General features: G+C 26.2%; 2 non-coding genes across 2 annotated transcripts; both read right to left on the minus strand.

The window, feature by feature from the left end:
• Positions 1 to 1,589: 1,589 nt before the first annotated feature.
• On the minus strand, positions 1,590 to 1,752 carry LOC145832763 (U1 spliceosomal RNA). The gene has a single exon (XR_014369740.1). It is a non-coding gene; the product is annotated as a U1 spliceosomal RNA (small nuclear RNA).
• Positions 1,753 to 2,879: 1,127 nt separating this feature from the next.
• LOC145832773 (U1 spliceosomal RNA) lies at positions 2,880 to 3,043 on the minus strand. Its single transcript, XR_014369749.1, has one exon. It is a non-coding gene; the product is annotated as a U1 spliceosomal RNA (small nuclear RNA).
• Between the last annotated feature and the right edge of the window lie 4,813 nt (positions 3,044 to 7,856).

Raw genomic sequence — 7,856 nt, forward strand, 5'->3', positions numbered from 1 at the left:
AATCTGAAAGATATCGGCCGGTTATTGTATGATAAATTGCATGCTGTAGTTTTTGGGCTTTTTCTAGTTCGTCACAGTTTAAGAGAATTAGTAAAAACACAAAAAAGAGAGTGTGTTGAATGCTCTTGCGGCAGCACTATTTACTTTAAATATAGTTTCGTGAAGCATGTTCAACATAACAAAACTAAAACTTTGTTGAAGTTTTCTCTATCAAACAACATTTTACATGAATATTGTGAAAGATGACTAAAAAAGTTATGGATAAATGTTACACTTCTTTCATCTGACTCATTTCTACTAAAAACTATCTACAACAATTCTGAACTTTGAAACTTTCCTAGTTACAAAATACAATTTCAAAACTTAAGTATTGCAAAACGAAAGTGACTAACTGTATAAAAATTAAACAAAAAGTAAGTACCGCTTTAATCAAGTACCTGAAGATATAAAGCATGACAACTATTAGTTATTTTGAACGGCTAAAAATACAATTTCGTATTTACAAACACAAAAATATGTTGTAACATCAGAGAAAAAAAAATTAAAGTAAGTAATGAATACATATTTTGTTCTAAAAATCTTAAGTACATATTTCTTAGATTCAATTAATTGTTTTTTTTTAGTTCCTGTATTAATACGACAAATTCTTAGTACTACCTTTTCATATAAAAATTTAAGCCTACAAAAGTATGAAGCTAAACAAAACATCCACTTCTTACAATAAACACTTAGTTAATAAAGCGACAAAAGTTTCTTTTTTTCTATCTATACCCGCATAAAATCGATATATACTTGTTTTTCAATGAATAAGTTTATCGTATTCTGGAATCATTAATTTTTACAACTGTATTAAACTGTTGTTAAAACATATTTTCTTTATGTTCAAACACAAATTCAAAAGTATGCGACGACGTGACTTTAGTGATGCACAAAACTATAAAACTTTGGATTTCGAAAGTTTAATAAACGCATTACTAAATCTAGCAACAATTTATTTAAGTTATAAAAATACTTTATTATATCTCTGCAAAATAACAATCGTGAAAACTAGCAAAAGCAAAACTATATAAATAGTTTACAAAGAAAACCATGCTTAAAAAGTAAAAACGACTACAACTAAATATTTTTCTGTAAAAATATGTTTTGCAGAAGAAGTAAATAGTATGTAGTCAGGTTATAATTGGACGAAAATATTAACGAAATTGTTAAAGGTAACTTTATGCAAAAATTTTAAACTAGTTTATTCGAATTTGGCCCCTTCGAAGCTTATCGCGCCCTGACTTGCTAAGATGTCCCCCAAAGGATTTATATGAATCATTATGAGAAACCCTCATTTACTTTTTGTAATCAAACATATGTAAAAGTTTATACTAACTTATCAAAACTAACTTTATTTCATTGGTCAATAACACTTAAACTAATCGCAGGTTGTGTAACTGTATAAACTAATTACAAACTATATAAGTTTAAAGAATGCTTGGTAAAAGTCTAACGTACAGATTTTTGATTATACGAACGTTTTACAGCTATTCGTATAATCATTTGTAAGGTGTAAATAACAGACTTACAACAAGATTTAAACAACTATGCGGGAGGCGCGCGAACGCTGCCAACCCACTATCAGAAATTGTACGACCGAATTGTTCAATTTTGAACAATCGCAAGGGTCAGCTTTATCAGTGTGCAATGATAAAACCTCGCCCTGGACTAACTGCCTGCCTGATCACAGTTAAGCCATCGCCAAGTAAGTTTAATCATAACATCACTAGGCTGTACCCAACAAATACACTACGTTTTAACTATTCCGTTTTAAAAATTGTTACGTCACCAAACGAGCAAAGACAAAAAAGGATTATTTTGAACGAGAGAACTGCACTGTTGGCAAACACAATGTTCTAAGACGTGTTTATTAATGTATGTATTAATGTACTAACATATTTTAATTCACAAAAATTTCTATGAGTACTATTTTTAGTATGTGTAAACTCAATTTCAAACAGCTTTCAAGGCTAATTTTAAGGTTTTTATAGAAGTACTAGTATAATTTATACTAAAATATACGTTAAAACTTTTTACATAGTTCTAATAATTTTGTATAAAAAATATTAACTTAATTAGCTGTTTTGAACAACTTTCAAAAACTTTAGAAAAATTCTTCAAGTTCAATTCCAAAATCAATAAACATATCTTTTTAGTTTGTACAGAAAGTTGGTTGAATTATTAAGAAAAATAAAGTATTATAAATTTGACAAAACGCTGATACTTATAATAAAGTTTAGCTTGATTTATACCAGTAAAGACAAATTATATAACGTTAACTACCAACAGTATTTCATAACAATTACATTTTTAATAATCTAGTGTACAAAAAAACTCATTTATTGATATTCTGTAAACAGTACTTTTAATTGGGAACCAAATTTTAAGAGATGAAATTAAATACTGTTATTAAAACAATACAAACTAACTTGTTGAGTTTAATGTTTATTTGTTAAGCAACTTAATCTTCTTGTTTATATTTCTAGACCATTTTTTCTTTAAAGTTTATTTTTAAACTTTGCTCAAAACATTTTTTATTTATAGATATCTCTACAATAAACTATACATTATGTAATATGTTCTGATAATTTTTTGTTTTAGCTATGCACAGGAAAAGAGTTATTCAAAAATGTTAGTGTAAACTTTAAATTAACTTTAACAATTTATGCAAGTTTACACGTTTAGATATTTTAAAACATTTGAAAAACTTAGTATATAAACTTATCTTAATCAAACCCAATATAAAATTACATATAAGGAGCTGTTAGATTTACAACTAACAGTCTCCATGTTATGTCGGAACACTCCTTAAATCAGTTGTGTTATGCAAGTTTGTTGGAAGGGGACTGCGCGAACGCATGTTCCCCGTGTGAGAAATTGTACGGCCGAGTTGTTCACATTTGGAACAATCGCAGAGGTCAGTCTCACCAATGTGCAATGATGAAACCTCACCCTGAGTCAACAGCCTGCCTGATCGCTGTTAAGACTCCCGTCAGGTAAGTTTAATCTAACAGATATCGGTCCATAACCAACACTTAACTTGTATGCTACTGTTTGTGGGTTTTTATATCAACGTCACAAAAAAAGAGAGAACAACAAATTAAAAAAGAGAGAATACTTTTTTTCTACGCGTATAAACTTCTAAGCAATTCATGTTAAATTGATTATGCTTATACTCTACTTATCATACTTTAACTATACTAATTTTTTAAGTTGATCTTAAATTGAAGGAGAAACAAAAATTTCTTTAAGGTTTCATTTAAAAACAATACATGTTAAGAACTATCACACTCAGACAAGCTAATTATAAATCAAATATGTGTATACAGATATTTTCTTTCTTTTAGCTTTAATTATATGTTTTTTTGCAAATTTAAAGTTTATGAAATAACATCGATAAATCTTTTTGTAAGCAAACTAGTTACTTACAATAAATCAAGAGTGAGCAGAAAAAACAACTTAATTCATCTTTTCAATTTTATTTCTTATTAATTAACTGAAAAAAAAATATTTTTATAACTTTTTTTAAAGATATACAAGCAGTTATTTTGAAGAAGATATTTCATTTTTTAATTCCAGAAAAGTATAAAATAAGTTATAAGTATCTATTTCAAAAGTTAACGTTTTTAAACAAACGTTTAAGTGTTCTCACAATTATTTATCTCAAAACAAAGATGCACAACATTAAGGCCAATAAAATTTCTGTGTTGATTATTGTGTAGCACATAACTAACTTTATGGTTGCCACAAGTTAGAAAAAGTTTTACTTCAATTTTAAGATTTTTGAAGGAATTCGCTTGAGTTTTTTTTTTTTATCAAAATAATTGTTATAAAGGAGATCATCGTTTGCAAAAGCTCTAAATTTGCTTCTATTTTTAATCAATGTGATGAATTTATTTTTTTTATAAATTTACTTTTTATTAAACACAAACTTACTAGTTTTTATGTATATTTAAAATTATTTAAACAGCTAGTGTAACTTTTTGACTAAACTTTTTGAAAATAGTTCAAGCTACAGTCATTATCTAATTAATTGTTACAAGTAAAATACAAATTTAAGTCATTTTTACAACTTGTATTTTTCAACCCTACATGTCTAGGTAAATTCCCTTGCAACTTTTAAGTTCACTAAAGCATTTGGAAAACCTTGAATTACAAAAATTAATTTTAGTTGTTCTCATAACTTTAAGTTTTTCTAAGGGAAATGGATAAGCATTGCCATTGTTTAAAACAAAAATAGTTAATTTTAATGATTTCAAACAATTCAGAGCCTGTCTGATTTTATTGATTAACCTTGTAAAATGTAATAATTAACTTTTTGAGTAGTTTTGGGCACAGTGTTAAAAATTTCATTTTCAATCAAGCTTTAGTACAACAAAATCAATGAAAACTTAACTTAAAATCTTAAAATAACAAAAAATTATATGTATGTCTATTTCCTTTTTTTAAATTATAACAGAAGAGAAATAAGTTCAAAATAGCTTGAGTATTTTTAAACTACCTCAGTACAGAAAACCAATAAACTAAAGACAAGAAAAAATTAATATTAATAGTTATAACTACAACATTATTAAACATTGCTAAATGTTAACATTTTTGTCACAAAACAAATTAATTTTAATACAAATAATTATATATTTAATTAAAAGTTTGTCCAAAACAAAGCAAACAAAGAAAAATCAAGTGTTTTCTTTGTAAAATTTTCAACTTTGTCCAACATTTCTTTTGTTGACATAAAATTATCTAAACTACAGTTTTTTAGTGTAGTGGAAACCCTTTGAATATTTCAAACATCTATATTTTTGTACTTTGTATCATATTACAGCAATGCATTGCTTGTTAACGTTTGAAGTTTTTACTAAAAGTTGTATAGGGTGTCAAGACATTTTTTTTATAAAAATTAACATTGGCTCATACACAAAAGATTAAAGTATAAGCTACAAGTTAAATTTTATACAATGTAAAATTCTTAATTTTATTTTGAGATATAGTCACTTTTTTTAAAAGTTTCCATTTAAAGGATGAATTGCAATTTTTTTATTGTCAATTTTGTTGAAAAGTTCTAAAATATTTTCCTAATTAAAATACTTTTTTGAGTGAATGATTTAAAAACTAGTAATATTTTAACTGTAAATTTTTTAAGAAAATTTGTTAAAAACTAATTGAGAAGACTGATTTTTAATGAGACTGTCTTTTTTGCAATTTTAGTTTGTACTTTACATAATGAACTCTACAAAATTGATCCCATATATCTCTCAAATTAATTTGAGCTTGGTAAGGCAGTAAAAAATCTTCTGATAGCTTATACTAAACTCTAAAACACAGAATAACCTTTTTAAAATCTAAGTACACCAAACCTGGTGGACTGCAAACTTTAAATAGCCAAACTATTTAAAAAAGAAAAAATTGAAAATTGAATTGTCAAATGACTCTAGATGTCATGAAGAAATTTATCAGTGAACAAAAAAAATCCTTCTATTACTAAATTTATCAGACTTTAAGTTACATAAATTAAACTTTTTTTGCTTCATGCTTCAGTTTTATTTTCTAAACTGTATTTTTTTAAACTGAAAAAAAGAAGTTGATTTAAAATGAGTATGAAAAAAAATTGTTCCAACTTTTTGTGAATGCTTACTTTATATAAAAAATAGAACAAACTTATTTAAAAACAAATTTATTTTCACTAAAAAAAATTAACAAAACAATAGAGGTTTGTGTTGAATAATTTTTAAAACAAATATAATTTTTCTATGTTACTGGTTATAACTAAAAACCTGATTATGAGGCAATGAAGATACACTTCTTATTGGAGCATTTAGAATTTAGTTCTAAATAAGAACCCTATTTAGAAGTTACAAAAAATTCTTGTTATCCAGTATACTGATTAGGTTTAGAGTGCTGTGGTTGAGTATTTTGTGTTGAATGCAGATTTTGATTAATTGCTTTTGGTTGTAATTTCTATCTGTTTCTCATAATATATGTATGGTCAATTTTGTTTGTGTCTACTCTGATCATGATTGGCTGGTTTTGGTCTGTTGATGGGAAAATATATTGTATGGTTGTGCGTGATTGTTTATTTGCTACTATCCAGTTTTTATTATATTTTTGTTATATTTATTTGTTAGCTGTATATATTAATTATTATTGCATAAATATAAGGTTTTTTTTTTTACTTTTATTAGACTAAAATTAATTCCACCAATACAGGTTTCAGAAACTACATTTTTCTTAATAGTTTTTTTTTTTTTTTTCTAATTTAGCTTAATTTTTAGATTTTTTTTCTGAGTACCATTTAAGTAAATTAGTTAGTTATCAAGCTTTAAGATAGTTATTTAATGCTAATGTATTCATTATAATACTAGTTTTATGCATTTGCTCAACAACTGATTGTGAGTTCACTATGGTGGCGGTGATCACATGATTGGATTGTTGGTGTGATTTTTTTGTTGTAGCGCAGGTGAACACTTACTTGGGAATTTGAGCTTCATGATTTTCCCACACTTTGTGGTTTTTAGTATTGAGATTTTAGCCTTGTGAGTGTTCTCCAACTGGTGTGTCACCAAGGGCTTTTTTTTATTTGTTTAAAAGATAGTTTTTGTTTATTTTATTTTTGGATAGTTAAAGTTAAATATTAATGGCGCAGGTAAAATTACATATGATGTAACACACTCACTTTTCCCCAGAAAACGTTTATTGTTGCAAGGGGTAGAGTTTGAGACTGATGTTTTTTTACCATTAAAAAATTAAAATAATAAAATAAAATATTTTGGAAAAATAACTGCACATAAAGTTATCAAAACTTGTATTTGAAAAACTTGTAAATAATTTTATAATATTAAGTGGAACCATATATACTATTTTTAGTTTGTTGATTTGTACAGTTTTGATTTTTTTAGTGTGACAAGAACAGTGACTTATTAAAGTTTTCAAAAGTACTATAAAAAAATTATAATTATAGATAAAGTTACTTTGCCAATAATAAGGCTTTGGTTTCAACCAGAACTGTACTTTGAAAAGAATTGTATGGGGTGAAGTTGCAGCATAAAATTTATTGACTTCATGTAATACTTGAATCAAAACAGCTTTAATGTTAATAAGTAAAACTTTTTTAGGTGTTTATGAGTTGACCATTGGGTTTCCTGATAAAACCATCATTAGGACCTCTACACCATCTGGCTGAACATTTAGTTTATTGTTGTAACAATTTAATAACACTATATTTTATTCAAAGCTTTTGTATGTATTTTGCTTTTACAGTGAGCTAAAACACAAAAGTATTTTAAATTCAATTAAAATGTAACTTATTTTTCAGTTTTCAAAGTAATTTTTTGCAGACATAACTATAAACTTATAATTTAACTTATAATGTTTGATAACTTTAGTTCTATAAAGGATTTGAATTTTACTTTAAAGTTTTTCTTGCTTAGCTATAGGTTTTTTTGACCAATTCAATTTTGACCAATTCAAAAATAATAATAATTGACATTTTTTCTTTTTGGTAGAAATAAAACATTAAACATTAATAACTATTTTCAGTCCATAGCTGACTCTTGTTCACTGTGCACTCTATGTATTTAAACAAAATTTATTATTTCCATTTATTGGACATTTACCTGTTAATTAAAGAACGTTTTTGTGAATATACTTGAGAATAGTCACATAAAACTTGTTTTTCTAATCATGTTGTGTTGTACTAAAAGTTATGTGCTTTTCTGGCATCTATGCTGCCTAGTAACTTTTTGGTTTTATAGTAATGCTTATTTTGTTTATATATAATCTAAAGCAGGGGTCGGCAGGCAGTTGGTGGTCGCGGGCCA

Source organism: Thalia democratica, chromosome 3, assembly GCF_965202585.1.
Source record: "Thalia democratica chromosome 3, ktThaDemo2.hap1.1, whole genome shotgun sequence".
In the NCBI taxonomy this organism is placed as follows: domain Eukaryota; kingdom Metazoa; phylum Chordata; class Thaliacea; order Salpida; family Salpidae; genus Thalia; species Thalia democratica.